Raw genomic sequence first — 22,250 nt, forward strand, 5'->3', positions numbered from 1 at the left:
AAGATCTGTGGGGATTCACGTGCAGATAAGTGAGTCTTGGAGGGATCGATCCCTGCAGAAGGCGGAGAGGGGTGGAGAGGGAAAGATGTGCTTATTTTCTTAGTGCTTAGCCTGTTCCTAATATTGTACTGCAGGGGTCGAGACATTTTCCTCCCTGCTACAATCACATGAGAGATGTAAAGGATGAGAGAAGAGTAAGCCATTCAAGGACCTTTGAGAAACAGAATGAGATCATGCGAATGAAAATACTGTAACACCAGACAACAGATGACAGCTGCTGAAGATGAAGGACTTGAATACCGAATTCAGCCGACCTAGTCCTTCACACGCATATTGTAGTGTTTTAGTCACACCAATAGAGGGCATGGATCCCATCAAGTCCAAGTCAGAACTCTGGAGGGATATCCATTCCCCCTCCAGACAGCTTGCAGGCCATATCCTTCAACTGCCAATGCTAGTTCCATTTGAAATCACATCTACTTCCAACAACCTAAGACATCAGATTCCTGGACTTGCCTCTTGCTGTATCAAAAAGTTCTTCATTCACATCCTTTATTGGTTGCCCAAAACCTCAAATCCATCTCGTCTAATTCAGAAGTAAATTTATTTGCCTTACCTAATGGCTTGATATTAGATTAGATTATGAAGGCACTCAGTCCTCGTTCACTGTCATTTAGAAATGCATGCATTGAGAAATGATACAATGTTCCTCCAGTATGATGTCACCGAAACACAGGACAGACCAAGACTAAAACTGACAAAAACACATAATTATAACATATAGTTACAACAGTGCAAAAGAATACCGTAAATTGATAAAGAGCAGACCATGGGCATGGTAAAAATAAAAGTCTCAAAGTCCCGATAGCCCCAGCATCTCACGCGGACGGTAGAAGGGAGAAACTCTCCCTGCCATGAGCCTCCAGCGCCGCAAACTTGCCGATGCAGCATTCTGGAAGCACCCGACCACAGCTGACTCTGAGTCCTTCCGAAAACTTCGAGCTCCCGACCAGCACTCTGACACCAAGCACTGTCTCTGCCGAGTGCTTCGACCCTGCCCCGGCCGCCGAGCAACAGCAAAGCCAAGGACTCGGGCCCTGCCCCTCCGGAGATTTTGGATCACACAGTAGCAGCAGCAGCGAAACAGGTATTTCAGAAGTTTCACCAGATGTTCCTCCGTGCTCTCACGTCTGCCTCCATCAAATCAGAGTTGTGCACGGCACCCTACTTGATAGATAACAGATATTCATCACGGAGTGGCTGCTGTGCACCGCGTCGCGTCGCCATTTTCTCCTCTCCAATTTAACATCAACATATCAAATGGAGCCTCGACAATGATACAATGTCTGCCTTAGGATTTGAGTGCAAGATTGCTCACTTCCACTCTGGCTCCTCTATCCCTATTTCACATCACCTCCCTCATAGTTCCACCTCCTTCTACTACTGTGCATTGTTCTCCTGCCAATCACCTCCCTGCTTCCCCTCCCCCACACCTTTGTCTTTCAAATTACTGTTTTGTTCAACTACCAGCATTCTTCAAACCCTCCCCACAGTTCTTCCTTCAGTTCTGACGAAGGGTTTCGACCCGAAACGTCGACTAATCTTTTCAACTGATGCTGACTGACCTGCTGCGTTCCTCCAGCACATTGTGAGTGTTCCTAAGAGTACCGTCTGTGGTTCTATCCACCTGGGGACAAACCCCGGCCTTTCTGGCAGCACCCTCACCATAACCTGGTCACCGGGCTGTGGAAAAACCATCCCCTCTCCCTCTGGCTCCTTTTGATCAGCGATTCACTGTTGTTATTTCGCTCGGTCCTTTAATACTTTAAATTGGTTGCAAGGGTCTTTCATGTATTGGGTCATTCTATCCCTGATTGCCCCAGGCTCCCCGCAACCCATAATTACCCCATAAGGGAGTCGCATTGCTCACCCCATCAATAATTCGTAGGGGCTGAGACCCAAAATGCAGTTCAGGGTTGCGTGCAATCTCATCAAGATTCCTGGTAATACATCAACCCATGTCTTTCCTGTCTCAGCTATAGCTTTGGCTAACGCATTCTTGATTGTTCGGTTCATCCTTTCTACTATCTCTGAACTCTGGGGGTAGTAGGGTATGTGGAACCGTTGTCAAAACCCTAGTAGTTGGCACATTTCTTTCATCACTTTCCCCGTGAAACGTGCTCCCTGATCTGAATCCACCTGAACTGGGGTTCCCCAGCTTGGGAGGATTTCCTGAACTAGGATCCACGCAGCAGTGCGGGCGGTGCAGTCACTTGTTGGGAAAGCCTCTACCCACCGAGTGAAGTGATCCATAATTACCAGACAGTAGCTTTTCCCCGGCTTTTTAGCAGGGGCCCTGTGAAGTCTATCTGGATGTTTTTCCAGGGTCCCCTCGGCCGAGGCTGATTTGCCAGCTGTAGCTTTCTGCCCTTACCAGGGTTATGCTGGGCACAAATGATACAACGGCGGCAGAATTTCTCAACATCCCCACCCATCCCTGGCCACAACCAGTCCTGCTGGAGGGTTGTGATCATGCTCTGCCTTCCCTCATGCATCGCCCCATGATAAAACTTTAGTAGTATCTGTCTAATACAGGGTGGGTCCATCGCGACTATTTCCTCCCCGTGTGTCCAGCACCCATCTGATCCCTCCTTTGCTCCTTTTAATCTCTATTTTTCCTTCTCTTCTGCCTCTACCTCTTCATATAATTTTACTAAGCTAGCTTCTGTCGTTTCCTCCTGCACACTTGCAATTTCAGTTGCCTCTTGCCCCCCTGCTGCCTTATTCGCAGCAATGTCTGCCCTCAGAGGAACTGGGAAAACTTTATATTCTGGAGTGGCCGCAGTCTCTCTGAGTCTCCCTGGTGTTTTTGTTCCTTCGCTATACCCTGAGCAGCAGTCAGTGTGTCATTTTGTATAGGGTCCTGCTTAAGGGGTTTATACAGACCCTCCTCTTTTTAACTGGGTTTATCTTCACCTGCCCACAATCTTGCTTGTCTCTAGCCCACACTGCTGGGAACTGTTGACAAGGTAACCCATAGACACCATCCTGGCTCCAGTCTCTAATGATCGGGGCAGCTGCGCCTACGCTAGCCAGGCCGTGTATTCTGTTGGTTGTGCGCGTTCACTGCCCCTGACTCGTCCACATTATTTCTCCCTTTCTCGAATCTACAAAAGCTCCTGCTTCCCTAAGGATGTCTATTCCAAGGATCGTGCCCTTATTATTTGGACATACCCAGAAATACACTGGAAGCTGTACTCCCCCGATTTCTAGTACCTGCAATTCGCTTCTTTCTGCTTTTACTGTTTTCCCTCCTACATCCCTGATATAACTGGCCTGTCTGGTTTCTGGTAAGGGTAAGTTTGTTATCGATACCGATGCCCCTGTGTCCACTAACATATTGCATTGCCAACCCCTAACAATGCCGTTGTGTACACCCGCGGGTCACCAGCGCTGGCAGGGCAGCCCGCTGCCACATCTATTTCTGTCTTAAGAGGCACCGTTACCAGCTCTTTTATCTGATCGACAGTCAGACCGGTTGCTGATGGGGTGAGTGACTGGGTGTCTGCCGTGACCGTCGCCTGGGTTTTCCCCCTTCCCTTCTGGACACTGTCTCCTGCCATGCCCCGAAAGGCCACAGCTGTAGCATATCAACTCCTTCACTGCCTTATACTTGGTCCGGCAGTCCTTTGCTGGGTGCCCTGGCTGCCGGCAAGCAAAACAAGCCCTCCCAGACATCACAGCAGCTGCATCCACTATACCCACTTTACGATTTCTCTTGCCTTTTCTATGGTCTATCTCACTGGCCCACGAAACTATCTCAGAGTAGTTGGACCCTATCGTTATGCCAAAATCTAAAACTTCCTGGTGGGCTGAGCTCAGGCCTTCCTTCAGCATTTTTAGGAAGACTGGGTCGTCCCTCCCTGGGTTATCCAACCCGGAATACTCCTCGTACACTCGGTATTTACGTTCTGCATAATCCATGGCTGTCTCGTCAGCCCTCTGGGCCACTGCCATTATCGTTCCCCAGCTACTCTCGCCTCCCCCCAGCCACTGCCTCGCTTCCCCTTTAAAAGAGCGATATCTTTCTTCATCACTGGTGCTCCCGGTAGCTGTCCATGTACCATCCTGCACCCTCTGGGCCATCCTGTCCTACATATTCCTCGGGCACTTGGCTTTCACTAACCCATGTACATCTTTAGGGTGTATCTGGTGAATTTCAACCATTTCCTTGAGTTTGCGTCAGAACTCTGATTTCCCACAGGCAACTTTAAGTGAGGGCAACTTGGACAAAATGCTCTGTTTCTCCCCGGGGGTGAAGGGCTTATGAATAGTCGTAATCAAGGTCAAGGGCTGGCTCGGATCATCAGAGTTCTCAGCCTGATGTTGCCTGACCTCAATAGGTGCCATTCTGGTTGATCTCTCTGGGTAAAACCTCTCCCTGAGATATCTCCACACTAATTCCCACACTACGCAAAATATAAAATCGCAGAGTATGTATTCCACAATCTGCCAATTTTGAGTACCCAAACTCATGATGCCTGCTGTATTCCCTCGCATCGCACTTGCAAACGCATACACTAAAATGCAGGTCCCCGAACGAGTATACACGCCCCCACTCTGGCGTCTCGAACCGTACCGTTGGTTACCATCTTTTGCAACTGGTGGTTCAAGTCTCACTAAGTTAACCAAGTTAACATGCAAAGGTTCCTCACTTATATAAACACACATGCACACGCCCACACTACTTTAATATCTACCAGTTCAGCTCTCCACTTTCGTCATACCTCGTGTTCCCGTGTGTCTGCCGACCGAACAGATCCAACTGCGAGTGTTATTTTAGAAAAATACTCACCAACTTAGACTGCTAGGATCGCTGGCCACACGACAGATCACGAAGTATCCCACTCCTGACACCAAATGTTGTATCGTGGGTGAAATCACCGGACAGACAGAGTCACTGGTAGATACAAAGCAGCTTCTTTATTCAACACAACAAGGTACAGCAGGCATCTTACGGACGGAGACACTTTCCGTAGAAAGGTCTGCTAGCTCAATGTGGGCTCAATATTTATATACTTTATACTTTATTGTCGCTAAACAATTGGTACTAGAACGTACAATCATCACAGCGATATTTGTTTCTGTGCTTCACACTCCCTGGATTACAAATATTGAAAATTAAAAATAGTTAAAATTTGTAAATATTAAAAATTTAAATTATAAAACATAAATAGAAAGTAGAAAATGGGAAGTAAGGTAGTGCAAAAAAACCGAGAGGCAGGTCCAGATATTTGGAGGGTACCGCCCAGATCCAGGTCAGGATCCGTTCAGCAGTCTTATCACAGTTGGAAAGAAGCTGTTCCCAAATCTGGCCGTACGAGTCTTCAAGCTCCTGAACCTTCTCCCGGAGGGAAGAGGGACGAAAAGTGTGTTGGCTGGGTGGGTTGAGTCCTTGATTAACCTGGCAGCACGGCTCCAACAGCGTGCGGTGTAAAGTGAGTCCACGGACGGAAGATTGGTTTGTGTGATGTGCTGTGCCATGTTCACAATCTTCTGCAGCTTCTTTCGGTCTTGGACAGGACAACTTCCATACCAGGTTGTGATGCACCCTGGAAGAATGCTTTCTACGGTGCATCTATAAAAATTCATGAGGGTTTTAGGGGACAGGCCAAATTTCTTTAGTTTTCTTAGGAAGTAAAGGCGCTGGTGGGCCTTCTTGGCAGTGACCTCTGCTTGGTTGGACCAAGTCAGGTCATTTGTGTTATTGACCCCGAGGAACTTAAAGCTTAAATATGCTAAACACAATGGCAATCGCTACTTGAAAAGTTGCAGACAATGCATAGGCAATGCTTCCTTTTGAAGCTACATACAAAATATCACACCATCCTTTCCTTCTGACGCCAACATATCTGGGTTGGTATCCACAGCCTTTAGGATTTACTTGGCATTTTGCGTGCTAACATAGAAGACAATTAATATTCATAATGTGTAGATAATACTGTCTTCAAAGCTACAACATTCGGTCAAACTATGGCGCCAGAAGCATCTGGTATTTACACCTTTTAGGAAGCCCATCGTGGTGGACTCAATCCACAGTCCTTTGTCAAACAGTTAAAATAGAAATCTGGTGGCCAAAGGCATTTAAGTGTAAACATATCATCTACCCAAAAAAAACTCACTCTAACAGCATGAATACTTTTCATAGGCACTTTACATGTAGGGACAGTGATGGTGAAAGGGGGAGGGAAAGAAGACATGGGGAGGAGTGGTCTCAAGATCCTCAGGTGTTCCTCCCGATGGGATAAAAGCACAAAGAGGGGAAATATCAAAGGTTGATGAGAATGGAACTGTGATTGTCATGAGAGATTTAATCAGAAGCAGATTAGGGTAGCACTGTATCCAGTGCCTTTGCTCTGTGAGCTGCTACAACCACGATCTGCTGGTGACAACCCATTCCAATTGAGTTTCCGATTCACATACCGACATATCGGTCCCTTACAGCTGTCTTAATCGGTGGTGGGGTAGTAATGGGACAAGCTCCCACTTCCCATCAAATGCTGACAATGGTGTGCGCCTCAAATTGCCTCTGTCAATCAAGTCCAGCTCCTGGCTTTTACATATGGCTTCGCTACTACACCCGATGAACTGTTTCCAGTGACAGGGGAAGGTGCAAATGGATTTACTGGCGTCATACAACGAACCGCTATGGACAGATGGGGCTCCTCAGCCATACTTGGCAGCTCAAGTGGAAGAAAAATTCTGATCTCAAACCTCCACTGGCCTGTGGCTAGACCCATTCATGGGGAAGACTTCGGGAGTAAACCCTGAGGAACAGTCCGGAGCTGGATTCCCTGTCGGTCCTGTGTTCAATGCAGACTGGCAATCCTGCAACACCGCTGGTGCCTGACTGCATCGGTCTCTGCCGTTGTTTTGGATTCATCAGCTGTGTGGAGAGCAGGGGCCCCTGCATGGGCAACTGCTTGCTTTACATATCACACTTCCCTGACTTACATATCGACTTCAACACCGGGGTGCAATATCCATGGTCGACCCTGACCAGCGGAGGGCCATCACTAACATGTCTGTATACGGCCTCCTCTCCTGCTACAGTGAGGCCGAGTACAGGTTGGATGAGCAACGCCTCATATTCTGACAGTGTAGTCTCCAATCTCGATGGGATGAACATTGATTTCTCCAAATTCAAGAATAACTACCTCCTGTTTCCACAACACACCTCCACTTTTCTTCTGACTTTTCCACCATTCTGATGGCCAATTAACCCCTTCACCTCTCCTCACGCACCCTGACCTGCTCATCATCTCTCTCTGGTTCTCCACCTCCTCCGTGTCATCCCATGGTCCAACATTCTCTCCTATTAGATTTCTTTCTCTTCATCTCTTTGCCTTTTCTGCCTGTCACCCAGCTCCCTCCACAAACCACACGTTCCCCACCCCTCACTTGTCCTCCTCCCCCTCCCCTACCACCTTATTCTGGCTTTTGCCCCTTTCTTTCTAATCCCGATGAAGGTTCTCAGCCCGAAATGTCGACTGTTTGCTGAGTTCCTCCAGCATTTTCTGTGTGCTTGCTTCAGTCTCTGTATTGATTAAGCTAATCAAACTGGTACAGTGGAAGAGGAATTTGTGGAATGGTCAGAGACAGTTTCTTACAGCAGTATCTTACCCACGAACGGGCCATTTCAGATGTAATCTGTGTAATGAGGTGGGATTACAGATAGATCTTGTGGTGAAGGGTCCCTGAATAAGTGATAACAATGTGGGAGATCTCCAGATCGCAGATTGAGGGTGAGCACCAGGTCAGAACCAGTGTCCTCAACCTAAATAAAGATAATTACAGAGACGTGACAGTGGAGTTGTCTGGGGCAGATGGGGTAAATAGGCTCAGGGACAGGTCAGTAATGAGCAGTGGCAGATGTTTAAGGAGATTGTTTGTAACACTCAGCAGACATTGATCCTGATTAGACAGAGGGATCACAGAGAGCAAAGAACATTCTGTGGTCAAAGGAGGCAGACAAGAGGATCAGGATTTTTCCAGGAACCAGTAATGAGACAAAATTTAAAACCAACAAGGGAAAAGCAGAGAGGTTAACTCCAATAATTTGCATTAGTGTTCACAGTGGGGGCACAACAAACATCCCACAGATATCTCATGGTGACATTTCAACATTGTGCCATAATGTGTAACAATCATCATCACGAGGGAAAAACTAATGGGACTAAAATCAAACATTACTTGGTCCCAAAGACCTGCACTGGAGGCTTTCACAGGAAGTCTGGAGAGAAAGTAGAGACATTGAAGTCTGTCAAAACTCACTGTTACAGAAAGGTCCCAGTGGAGTTGAAAGCCATTGTTGAAGAAGGGTGGAAGATGAAAAGCAGGTAACTGTAGTCCAGTTAACTTCACTACAGGCACTGGACTCTATAATCTATGAAGAAATAATGTAATTTAGAAAAGTTTAGTGTCATTGAAATAAGTCAACAGGATTTACAGTCAAATTCACACAGCACAGAAACGAGCCCTTCAGCTCAAATGGTCCACGCTGACCAAAGTTCCCATCTGAGCTCGTGGTCTGTAACCCCCTCACCACCACATTATGATCAAGGTTATCCTCCTCTTTGTCCCATTTCCTTCCATTTGACCCATATCCTTCAAAACCTTTCCTTTCCATCTACCTGCCCAAGTGCCTTTTTAATGTACCTGACTCAACCACTCCCCATAGCAGCTCATTCCATTTACTGACCAGTCTGTGTGTGGAAAAGTTGCCCTTCAGGTCCTTATTAAATCTCATCTTAAACCAATGCCCTCCAGTTCTTGATTCCCCAACACTGGCAAAAAGACTATTCTCTTTGACCCAACCTGGTCCCTCATGAATTTATACGCCTCTGCAATATCAGCACTCATTCTCCAACATTCCAGAGAAAATTGTCTAAAATCCTTTCCACAACTCTCCTCTGCACTCTTTCCAGCTTAATGCTGTCTGTCATACTGCGAGGTGACCAAAACAAATCATTCTGGTCGCCAGTGAATCTTCTCAGCTCCAGGGTGGACAAGGTCAATTGTGTAATAAGGACACACTTCTGTAAAAAGCTGACACTGTATACCAAGCACACTGAGCTGCCAGAGCACAGCATCGGCCAGCGAGGACACAGACCAGTACAACACCCGGCTCTCTACTACAAATTTCAAAGCTGAAAGTAAATGTATTATCAAAATACATTTCTGTCACTGTATACAACCCTGAGATTAGTTTTCTTGTGGGCATACTACCAGTTTGTTAGAGCGGTAGGGGAGGATGAAACTAATTTGGCGGGGGTGGGTCGTAGAAACCAGAGTGGAGGCACTCAGGATAGGAGGGAAGGTAAAAAAGCAAAGATAGCATGCAATTACACTGTCAGATGATAGGACATCACTGCAGCCAGCAGGGTGAGTATCAGTGCATGAGGGATGCAGAATCAAAGGGTAGCGATACTGTACTCAGAGTGTTATATCTCTACCCACAGAGTATAAGAAATAAGGTGGATGATCTTATTGCCCTATTACAGATTGTCAGATATGATGTCATGGCCATCGCTGAGTCGTGGCAGAAGGATGCTTGCAGTTGGGAGCTAAATGTCCAAGGTTACATGTTGTATCAGAGAGATAGGAAGGTAGGCAGAGGGGGTGGCATCAATTCAGTAGAAAGATGTAATATAGGATCAGAAGATGCTGAATCATTCTCCATTGAGTTAAGAAACTGCAAGGGTAAAAGGACCCTGACGGCAGTTATATACAGGCCTCCAAACAGTAGCCTGGATATGGACCACAGATTACAACAGGAAATAGCAAAGACGTGCCAAAGGGCAACATTATGATAGTCATGGGAGATTTCAACATGCAGATAGATTGGGAAATTCAGGTTGGAAATAGATCTCGGGAGAGTCAGTTTGTTGAATAGCTACAAGAAGGCTTTTTAGAACAGGGATGAGCTACATTAGATTGAGTGTTATATAATGAAACCAGGGTAATTAGGGAGCTTAAGGTAAAAGAATCCTTAGGAAACAGTGATGACAATATGATTGTGTTCAGCTTGAAATTTGATAGAAAGAAAGTAAAGTCTGACATATCAGTATCTCAGTGAAGTACAAGATATTACAGTGGTACAAGAGAGGAGTTGGCCAAAGTAAATTGGAAGCAGATACTGGCAAAGATCAAGCAGAGAAGCAATGGTGTGAGTTTGTGGGAAAAATGAGGAAGATGCAGGATAGATGTATTCCAAAAAATGAAGAAACACTCAAATGGCAAAATGGGGCTGATGAGGGAAGTCACAGCTAATGTAAAAGCAAAAGAAAGTGCATCCAACAATGCAAACATTAGTGGTAAGACAGAGGATTGGAAAGCTTTTAAAAGCCTACAGAAAGAATAACAGGAGGGAAAAGATGAAATGTGAAAACAAATAGCAAACAATATCAAAGTGCGTAGTAACAGTTTTTTCAAGTATGTTAAAAATAAAAGAGAGATGAGAGTGGATATCGGACCACTGGAATACGAGGGTGGAGAAATAATAAAGGGGGACAAGGAGATGGCAAATGAACTAAATAGATATTTTGCATGCGTCTTTGCAGAAGACACTAGCAGTGTGCCAGATATTGATGGGTGTGAGGGAAGAGAAATGAGTGCAGTTACTATTACAAGTGAGAAGGTGCTCAAAAAGCTGAAGGACTTGAGGGTACATGTCACCCAGACCAGATGTACTGCACCCTACAGTTCCGAAAGAGATAGCAATAGAGATTGTGAGATCATTAGTAATTATCTTTCAAAATTATTGGACTCTAGCATGGTGCCAGATGACTGGAAAACTGCAAATGTCACCCCACTCTTTAAGACTCCAGGAAAGGAAGGGAAAGGAAATTATAGAGCAGTTAGCTGAACTCAGTGGTTGGGAAGTTGTTGGAGTCAATTTTTAAGGGAGAAGTTATGGAGTACTTGGAGACACAGAACAACATAGGACAAATACTCAAACAACAGGAATTCTGCAGATGCTGGAAATTCAAGCTACACACATCAAAGTTGCTGGTGAACACAGCAGACCAGGCAGCATCTCTAGGAGGAGGTACAGTCAACGTTTCAGGCCGAGACCCTTCGTCAGAACTAACTGAAGGAAGAGTGAGTAAGAGATTTGAAAGTGGGAAGGGGAGGGGGAGATCCAAAATGATAGGAGAAGACAGGAGGGGGAGCAATGGAGCCAAGAGCTGGATAGGTGATTGGGAAAAGGGATATGAGAGGATCATGGGACAGGAGGTCCAGGGAGAAGGAAAAGGGGGAGGGGGGGAAACACAGAGGATGGGCAAGGGGTATAGTCAGAGGGGCAGAGGGAGAAAAAGGAGAGTGAGAGAAAGAATGTGTGTATATAAATAACGGATGGCGTACGAGGGGGAGGTGGGGCATTAGCAGAAGTTAGAGAAGTCAATGTTCATGCCATCAGGTTGGAGTCTACCCAGACGGAATATAAGGCGTTGTTCTTCCAATCTGAGTGTGGCTTCATCTTTACAGTAGAGGAGGCCATGGATAGACATGTCAGAATGGAAATGGGATGTGGAATTAAAATACCTATGTGGGCACTGGGAGATCCTGCTTTCTCTGGCGGACAGAGCGTAGGTGTTCAGCATAACGATCTCCCAGTCTGCGCCGGGTCACACCAATATATAGAAATCCACATCGGGAGCACCAGACGCAGTACATCACCCCAGCCAACTCACAGGTGAAGTGTCGCCTCACCTGGAAGGACAGTCTGGGGCCCTCAATGGTGGTAAGGGAGGAAGTGTAAGGACATGCGTAGCAGTTGTTCCGCTTACAAAGATAAGTGCCAGGAGGGAGATCAGTGGGGAAGGATGGGGGGGGACGAATGGACAAGGGAGTTGCGTAGGGCGCGATCCCTGCGGAAAGCGGGGCAGGGGGAGGGAAAGATGTGCTTAGTGGTGGGATCCCGTTGGAGGTGGCGGAAGTTACAGAGAATAATATGTTGGACCTGGAGGCTGGTGGGATGGTAGGTGAGGACCAGGGGAACCCTATTCCTAGTGGGGTGGCGGGAGAATGGAGTGAGAGCAGATGTGTGTGAAATAGGGGAGATGCGTTTGAGAGCAGAGTTGATGGTGGAGGAAGGGAAGCCCCTCTCTTTAAAAAAGGAGGACATCTCCCTCATCCTGGAATGAAAAGCCTCATCCTGAGAGCAGATGCGGCAGAGACGGAGGAATTGCAAGAAGGGGATGGCATTTTTGCAAGAGACAGGGTGAGAGGAGAAATACTCCAGATAGCTGTGAGAGTCAGTAGGTTTATAGTAGACATCAGTAGATAAGATGTCTCCAGAGATAGAGACAGAAAAATCTAGAAAGGGGAGGGAGGTGTCGGAAATGGACCAGGTAAACTTGAGGGCAGGGTGAAAGTTGGAGGCAAAGTTCATAACCACATGGGTCCGAGCTATGCCTACCTTTTTGTTGGCTTTGTCGAACAATCTACATTCCGAACCTGTTCTGGCATCTGTCCCCCACTTTTCCTTTGCTACATCGGCATTGCTTCCTGCACGCATGCTGAGCTCGTTGACTTTATTAACTTTCCCTCCAACTTTCACCCTTCCCTCAAGTTTTCCTGGTCCATTTCTGACAGCTCCCTCCCCTTTCTAGATCTTTCTGTCTCTATCTCTGCAGACAGCTTATCTACTGATGTCTACTATAAGCCTCCTGACTCTCACAGCTATCTGGACTATTCCTCTTCTCACCCTGTCTCTTGCAAAAATGCCATCCCCTTCTCGCAATTCCTCCGTCTCTGCCGCATCTGCTCTTAGGATGAGGCTTTTCATTCCAGGACGAGGGAGATGTCCTTTTTTAAAGAAAGGGGCTTCCTTTCCTCCCCCATTTTACGCACATCTGCTCTCACTCCATCCTCCCACCACCCCACTAAGAATAGGGTTCCTGTGGTCCTCACCTACCACCCCACCAGCCTCCGGGTCCAACATATTATTCTCCGTAACTTCCGCCACCTCCAACGGGATCCCACCACTAAGCACATCTTTCCCTCCCCCTCCCCCGCTTTCCGCAGGGATCGCGCCCTACGCAACTCCCTTGTCCATTCGTCCCCACCATCCTTCCCCACTGATCTCCCTCCTGGCACTTATCCTTGTAAGTGGAACAAGTGCTACACATGCCCTTGCACTTCCTCCCTTACCACCATTGAGGGCCCCTGACAGTCCTTCCAGGTGAGGCGACACTTCACCTGTGAGTCGGCTGGGGTGATGTACTGCGTCCGGTGCTCCTGATGTGACCTTCTATATATTGGCGAGACCCGACGCAGACTGGGAGATCGTTTTGCTGAACACCTCAGCTCTGTCCGCCAGAGAAAGCAGGATCTTCCAGTGCCCACACATTTTAATTCCACATCCCATTCCCATTCTGACATGTCTATCCACGGCCTCCTCTACTGTAAAGATGAAGCCACACTCCAGTTGGAGGAACAACACCTTATATTCTGTCTGGGTAGCCTCCAACCTGATGGCATGAACATTGACTTCTCTAACTTCCACTAATGCCCCACCTCACCCTCGTACCCCATCCATTATTTATGTACACACATTCTTTCTCTCACTCTCCTTTTTCTCCCTCTGCCCCTCTGACTATACCCCTTGCCCATCCTCTGGGTTTTCCCCCCCCTCCACCTTTTCCTTCTCCCTGGGCCTCCTGTCCCATGATCCTCTCATATCTCTTTTTCCAATCACCTGTCCAGCTCTTGGCTCCATCCCTCCCCGTCCTGTCTTCTCCTATCATTTTGGATCTCCCCCTCCCCCTCTCAAATCTCTTACTAGCTCTTTCTTCAGTTAGTCCTGATGAAGGGTCTCGGCCTGAAACGTCGAATGTACCTCCTCCTAGAGATGCTGCCTGGCCTGCTGCGTTCACCAGCAACTTTGATGTGTGTTGCTAGGACAAATACTGCATGGTTTCCTTAAGGGAAAATCTTGCCTGATGAACCTGTTGGAATTCTTTGAGAAGATTACATGTAGATTGGGTAAAGGGGATGCAGCCCACGTTGGATATTTGGACTTTCAGAAGGCCTTTGACAAGGTGCCACATATGAGGCTGCTTACCACATTAAGAGCCCATGGTATTACAGGGAAGGTACAAGCATTGATTGACTGGCAGAAGGCAGCGAGTGGTAATAAAAGGATCCTTTTCTGGTTGGTTGCCAGTAAGTAGTGGTGTTCTGCAGGAGTCAGTGTTACGACTGCTTCTTTTTATGCTGGATATCAATGATATAGATGATGAAATAGATGGCTTTGTTGTCAAGTTTGCAGATGATATGAAGATTGGCGGAGGGGCAGGTAGTGTTGAGGAAATGGGTCGGCTGCAGAAGGACTTAAACAGATCAGAAGATGGGCAAGAGAGTAGCGAATGAAATACAATGTCAGAAAATGCATGGTCATGCTCTTTGGTAGTAGAAATAAATGTGCAGACCTTTTTCCAAATGGGCAGGAAATCCAAAAATCTGAGATGCAAAAGGAATTGGCAGTCCTCGTGCAGAACAACCTAAAGGTTAACTTGCAGATAGAGTTGGTGATGAGGAAGGCAAATACTATAATTAACATTCCTTTCAAGGGGTCTCAAATATAAGAGCAGGGATGTGATGCTGAGGCTTTATAAGGCACTGGTGAGACCTCACCTTGAGTACAGTGAACAATTTTGGGCTCCTCATCTGGAAAAGATGTGGTGGCATTGGAGAGGGTTCAGAGGAGGTTCATAAGGATGATTCCAGGATTGAGAGTGTTAGCCTCTGAGGAATGTTTTATAGCTCTGGGTCCGTACTCACTGGAATTTAGAAGGATGAGGGGGGATCTCATTGAATCCTTTCAAATGTTGAATGGACTAGACAGAGTAGATGTGGAAAAGCTGTTTCCCATTTTCCATGGCAAGGGAGTCTAAGACAAGTGGGCACAGCTTCAGGGTAGAGGGGCGCCCATTTAAAACAGAGATGCAGAGAAATTTCTTTAGCCAGAGTGTGGTGAATTTGTGGAATTTATTACCAGAGGCAGCTGTGGGGGCCAGGTCGTTGGGTGTATTTAAGGCAGAGCTGGATAGTTTCCTGATTGGATGGGGCATCAAAGGCTTCAGGAAAAAGGCCGAGGAGTGAGGCTGAGGAGGAGAAACAAGGGTCAGCCATGATTGAATGGTGGGGCAGACTCGATGAGCCAAATGGCCTAATTCTGCTGCTATGTCTTATGGTCTTGCTCAGTAAATCCAAGAATCACAACATAATAAATGAGACATCACACCCAACCCGGTAACCAAATAACCAATGTGTAAACGACAACAACGTGTGCAAATACAAGAGAGAAAATAATAATAATCATAAAGAAATGAGAAATAAATAGAGAACATAAGATGCAGAAGTCGTGAAAGTGAGCCCATAGATTGTGGGAAGCAGTTCAGTGATGAGTTTAGTGAAGTTAAATGGAGTGATCTCCACTGGTTCTGGTTTAAGGTGACACTGGTGAATCTCTTTTTCTAGTAAATGAATAGCCTGTAACTTCCCTTTGGACTTGGAGGCAATTTGATGTGGCAGAACAGAGGTGAGGCAGCAGACCCGTCACTGAGAGTGAGGAAGACACGAATTTCGGCTGATTTAAACGCCGGGCCCAAATGGAAAAGTCAGGTACAGGCCAAATGGAGGCAGCGGGGACCAGGCCCCAGATCGTATCGAAGCAACTGAACCCAGTGTTTGGATGATGATTTTGGTGCCAGGCCAGATTGAAATGGTCAGTGTGTTGGGCCCGAGGCCAGGGATGAGCTGGTTCAGCTCGCTGCTCCATTCTGCGCTGAACTAAGCATCTGTGGAATGGACTCTCTGAGGATTTCAGTTCAAAATGCTACAGTATTTGCTTGTGTTTATTGTTTGCATGATTAATTTTCCTTTCTGCACATTGGGTGTTTGACAGTCTTCTTGCTCTATTAGTGGGTTCTTTTGGCTTTCTTTGTTTTATGGCAGCCTGTTTGGAACGAACCTCAAGTTTGTAGAATATAAACATACTTTGATAATAAATGTACTTTGAACTTTGGTTCAAAAACCTGATGGTTGAGGGTTAAAATCAGTTCAAAAATTTAACAAAACTCAAAACTGATGATCTTTGCATTACAGGCCAGGATGCAGAAGAGTGGAAAATGACAAATATTCTTCCCCTTTTTAAGAACTTCAATCGGGACAAGACAGGAAACTATACCCTGGTGACTCTTACATTAGTGGTAGGGATATTCTTGGAAATGATTTTTAACAATAGGATCAACTTGTATCTGAGAAAGCATAAACACATTCAGAGTAGCGAAAATCTCTTTGCATGGGCAACGTCAAGTCTTGCAAACTTGGTTGAATTTTTAAAGTGAGAAATTCAATTGCTGAGGGCCGGGTAGTGGCTATAGAACATGTGGACTCTGGTGAAGCTTTCAACAAATGCCCTGATCAAAAGCAGGAAGGCATACGGGCTGAACAGATATTTGGTAGAATATATTCAAAGTGTAGCTTGGTCAGAGAACACAGAACGTAATGGTTGAGGGGTGTGATTCTGACTGGAGACCTGTGAACAGTGGTGCCCCACAAGAATCAGTACTGGGAACTCTGTCCTGACGAAGGGTCTCGGCCTGAAACGTCGACTGTACCTCTTCCTAGAGATGCTGCCTGGCCTGCTGCGTTCACCAGCAACTTTGACGTGTCTGCTCTTTGTGAAGTGATTTGGATGAAAATTAAGCTGGGCTGATTTGTAGGTCTGAAGAGACACAGAAATTAGTGGAGTTGTGGGTACAGAGTAAGGTTCACACAGGATAGACATAGACATACTTTATTGATCCCGAGGGAAACTGGGTTTTGTTACAGCTGCACCAACCAAGTAGAGAGCAGAATTATAGAAATACAAAAACAACAAACAATCAAACACTAATATGCAAACTATGCCAGATGGAAATAAGTCCAGGACCAGCCTATTGGGTCAGGGTGTCTGACCCTCCACGGGAGGAGCTGCAAAGTTCGATGGCCACAGTCAGGAACAACCTCCCATGACGCCCAGTTGTATCTCGGTGGAATATGGCCGGAGTCCAACAGCAAAAAGTTCAATATCCAGGCTACAAACACGTTCCTCGATCGCAATATGACCAGGATTGCACCATCCGTTGCTAACCAGAACAGCAAGCCCCCAACTCCTTTACGCTTACCGCTCTCAGTGCACTTCCGGTCAGCCTGAACGGTCTCGAAGCCCTCCATGGAAAAGTTTTGGTCGGGAATGTCCACGTGCAGTCCAAGTGGAGAACTCCTCTTCTCCATATGCCTCGGTTGTCTCGACCCGGTCCGCTTTCCTCATTCAGGATGCAGCAGAATATAGACCAGCTGTAAATGCGGACAGAGAAATGGCAGATGAGCCAAAGAACTTTGGGAAGTCAGATTTCAGAGGTTTTCTTTGGAATTCCTCTCCCTGTTGGAGTAGTTGAAATGGCATTTATGGTAATGACAAGCTCCACCTCAAGATGTGGGAGATCAGGGAGTCAGTCAGTGTCCCTGACAACTTCACATCAGGGAAATGCACCATCTGCAGCTCCTGACTGACCCTGTGAAGGACACGGAGCTGGAGATGGACAGATCTCGAGTTTCCAGGATGCTGAGACCAGAGTTTCAGTGAGTTGGTCACACCTGAGATCAGGCTGCAGATAGTTTAGTGACAACCATGACTGGAAAGAGGAAGGGACAGACAGTGCAATGTCTCCCTGTGGCTGTACACTCCTTTGGATATCCCTGACAGGATGACAAACCAGAGCACAGCAGCCCGTCAGGTCGGTGGTACTGACAGCCCGGTCTGATGCTCTGCATGAGGAAAGGACAAGCAGAGCAGTAATGACAGCACTCTCACAGTACAGGGGACATGCAGGAGATTCTGTGGCAGCAATAGAGATGCCAGGATAATGTGTCACCTCCTGGGTACCAGGGTCAGGTACGTCTGAGATATGCAGGATTTCCAAAAGATAGACTTGCCAGTAGAGTCGGTGGGAAGGAAGCCAAATGCAATGTTTCATTCATTTCCAGAGGACTACTGCACAGAAGCAAGGATGTAATGCTGAGGATTGATGAGGCATTGGCTCAATCACACTTGGAGTATTGTGAACTGTTTTGGGCCCCTTATCTAAAAGAGTATGTGCTAGCATTGGAAAGGGCCCAGAGGAGGTTCACAAGAATGATCCCAGCAATGAAAGGGTTAATGCATGAGGATGTTTGATGGCTCTCGGCCTGTCTGTACTCACTGGAATTTAGAAGAAAGAGGGGATTTCATTGAAACCTATCAAATATTGAAAGGCCGAGATAGAGTGGACGTGGAGAGGATGTTTCTGATAATGGGGCATCTACAACCACAGGGCACATCCTCAGAATACTAGGACATCCTGTTAGAACAAAGATATGGAGTAATTTCCTTAGTAAAGGGTAGTGAATCTGAGCAGCCTATGTCAGGATGCTGTTCATTGAATACAGCTCAGCGTTTAACCCCATCATTCCCACAATCCTGATCAATAAGCTACAGAACCCGGTCCCTCTGCAATTGGATCCTCGACTTACCAACCGAGAGACCACAATCTGTGTGGATTGGTGATAATATCTCCCCCTCGCTGATGATCAACACTGGTGCACCTCAGGGGTGTGTGTTAGCCCGCTGCTCTACTCTCTATATACCCATGATTGTGAGGCTAGACATAGCTCAAATACCATCTACAAATTTGCTGATGACACAACCACTGTTGGTAGAAACTCAGATGGAGATGAGAGGGCACAGAGGAATGAGATATACCAGCTGTGGTGTCGCAGCGAGAACATTGCACTCAATGTCCGTCAGACAAAAAGAGCTGATTGTCGACCTCAGGAAGGGTAAGACGAGGGAACACGAACCAATCCTCATGGAGGGATCAGAAGTGGAGAGAGGAAACAATTTCAAGTTCCTGGATATCAATATCCCTGAGGATCTAACCTGGTCCCAACATATTCATGCAGCTACAGTACAAAGAGGGCAAGACAGTGGATATATCTCATCAGGAGTTTGAAGATTTTTGGTTTGTCACTTTAAAACACTCAAAAACTGCTATAGGTGTATTCGATGCATAGCATTTATAATACACGTTATTTCTGTTTTTGCACTATAGTTAATCTACATAATATACATATCCATATACACACATACTGATCTATTTATTCTTTCTATATTTTCATGTACTGCATTGAACTGCTGCTGCTACATTAACAAATTTCATGACACATGCCGGTGGTAACAAACCTGATTCTGGTTCTGACTCTGAATTCACTGCCACAGACAGCTGAAGCCAATTCACTGGGTATATTTCATGTGGAGGTTCTCGACTGTGGGGAGGAAAAGAGGGTCTGAGAGGGTTCAGAGATCTGTCATGATCTCTTACTTCTGGCAGAATGGTGCAGCAGACTGGATGGGCCAAATGGCCTAATTCTGCTCCTGTGTTTTATGGTCTGATGGTCTCCGAGCAGCTGCAGGACATTTCAAATGGAAGGCTGAGCAGCCAGACATCGTGGTGGACGGTGCATGTTAGTAATAGCAACGTAGGGAGGAGGAGGGTTGTGGTCCTCTGCAGTGAATTTAGAGAAATAAGACAGAAACTAAGAAATAGTAAGCTGTGTATTACTCCCAGTGTCACTTGTGACGGGGAGATATAGAAAGATACCACTGATGAATGTGTGGCTGAGGAGCTGGTGCAGGGCGAGAGATTCAGTTTGATCGATCAATGGGGATAACTTCTAGGGATGATTGACAGAAACTGTTCACTCCCTCGGGTCTTCATGGGAAGGAACAGTTTTCTCCCTCCTGAAACTACAGGGAATAGTTTTAACGTGACAGGTTGGAGGTTTAAGGAGGATCTGAAGGGTGAGGTGATGGAGGTGGATAAATTTATCTGAGACATGCAGAGGTTGGAGAGACAGAGACAGTTTCCCTCGGTATAGGTGTAAATCTAAAGGGAATAGTTTTAATGTGAGGGGGGAGAGATTTAAAGGGGATCTGCAGGGTAAATATTTCACACAGAGAATAGCCGGTAATCCAAATGAGTCAGAGGAGATGGTGGAGGCAGAAACACACAAAGTCTCTGTTCACAAACACTTCTCAGAACCTATCATTCACTGTGTACATCCTGCCCCAGTTGAACTTCCAGGTGCTGGGTCCATTGTTGTTTTCCATCTGTATTAATGATCTAGATGAGAATGTGGTGAACTGGATCAGGAAGTTCGCAGATGACACCAAGATTAGTCGTGCAGTGGACAGTGAGGAAGGCTAACAAATCTTGACATACGATGTGGACTAGCTAGAAAAGTGGCAGATGGAATTTAATACACACAAGTATGAGGTGTTTCGAACATAGGATTAACGAGAGAAATGTATGGTTTAAAGAGGATCTGATGAAAACTGTCCTCTTTCCCCTTTCCCCAGAAGGAGGTTACAATCTGGAACACACTGTCTGAGGGGGTGGTGCAGGCTGGTATTTAAGGACCATCTGGATGAGTGTTTGAATCACCAAGGCAGGGTAGGAGACAGACCAAGTGCTGAGTTAGTGGAGACAGATTCTTGATGGTCAGTATGGACATGCAGAAACCACTGACTGTGAAAGTGCAGTGGGAACCTGAAACACAGAACTTCAGGATGGACTCAGCTAAAACATTCAGAACCCAGTACGACGGATTTTTCTTGTACAAAGGTATTAATGGTCACATACTGAACCAAACCCCTCAAAAGGTGACCAAAATGTTGTGGTCAGGCTTTCATATCCCTCTGGGCCTTCCTTACTGAAGCCCCTGTGCATGTGCCTCTAATATTGTTACACAGTTCCCTGTATGTGGCATCACAGGTAGACAGGGTTGTATGTTCTACTTGCCTTGTCAGCCAAAGAACTGCCTCTCATTAGAGTAGGACAAAACTGTTTAAAGACAGATTTAAAGTGGATCTGAGGGGTAAATATTTCACACAGAGAAGAGCTGGCATCCGGAGTTAACTCCCAAAACAGAGTCACTGGTTTATACAGAAATGAAACAGTCCCTTCGGTACAACTCATCCCCGCCGACCAAGTTGTCGACCTGAACTCGGCCCATCTGCCTGCATTAGGCCCGTATCCCTCTCAACCTTTCCCATCCATGTGACTGTGCAAATATGTTTTAAATATTGTACCTGAGGCAGAGAGCCGGTGCAGTGAGGCGCTGACAGACACTCACTGTTCCGCAGGCAGGAAGAGGAGAGGCGGATCCCACAGCGGAGCCGAAACCCCAACAAGTAGAGACCGGCTCCACCATCTCGGACTTCCCGCCCTGGACCGTTTCCAAGGAAACGACGGCGGTGACGGTGGGACCCGTGTGACGTCACCACGTGTTTGTCACGTGAGGGGGCGGTGGGAGCTGTCAATCAGTGGAGCCGCCAGAAAACTTGGGAGCATCGTAAATAGAATCGGTCTGGGGAGGGTGGGGGCGGATTTCCAGGAACGTGACTCTCCCACCCCACTTCCGGGAAGTGACTGTAATATTCACATTTAATCTGACTCTTCGGTCCTAGAAATATTTAATGTTTGTTTTTTGTATATTTCTGCGTGGATAGTCCTTTTAATTTTGGGTAAAAAACGTTGGAACTATATCACCTTCATCAACCTTCCTGGTAACTTCCTCAAAAACACTCTACAAGATTGGTTAGACATGACGTACAATGCACAAAGCCATATTAACTATCCCCAATCAGTCCCTCTCTATCCAAATAATTATATCTATGGTTGCTTAGAATACCTTCCAATAACCTTCCAACAACTGATATTAGGCTCACTGGCCTATGATTTCTTGGCTAATTCGTATACCCTTCCTTAAACAACAGAACAACATTAACTATCTTCCAATCCTCTAGTACCGCACCAGTGGATGAGGAGGTTTAAGATATCTCTGCTTGCACCCTGCAATTTCTGCATTATTCTCCCACAAGGTCTGTGGGACCACCCTGTTGGGCCAGTAGATTTATTCACCCTAAGGCAGCAAACTTCTCCTCTTCTGTGATCTGTACAGGGTCCATGACCTCGCTGCATCATTGTCTCACATATGTGTCCCTCTCCTGAGGATTTACAGCTGAACAAAATCTATCTCCTACAACTCTTGTGGCTCCAAATATAGAATACCAATCTTATCTTTCAGAGGACCAG

The 22,250-nt window shown here is 46.4% G+C and overlaps 2 long non-coding RNA genes across 2 annotated transcripts in view; both read right to left on the reverse strand.

The window, feature by feature from the left end:
• Nucleotides 1-22,250, reverse strand: part of LOC140189094 (uncharacterized) — a 144,526-nt gene that overhangs the window by 19,263 nt on the left and 103,013 nt on the right. The gene's annotated exons all lie outside the window — the stretch shown is intronic.
• On the reverse strand, nt 16,857-21,375 carry LOC140189140 (uncharacterized). Its single transcript, XR_011883464.1, has 2 exons — nt 21,245-21,375; nt 16,857-17,412 (listed from the first exon to the last, which is right to left on the reverse strand). It is a non-coding gene; the product is annotated as an uncharacterized lncRNA (long non-coding RNA).

This window comes from Mobula birostris, chromosome 28 (genome assembly GCF_030028105.1).
Source record: "Mobula birostris isolate sMobBir1 chromosome 28, sMobBir1.hap1, whole genome shotgun sequence".
In the NCBI taxonomy this organism is placed as follows: Eukaryota; Metazoa; Chordata; class Chondrichthyes; order Myliobatiformes; family Myliobatidae; genus Mobula; species Mobula birostris.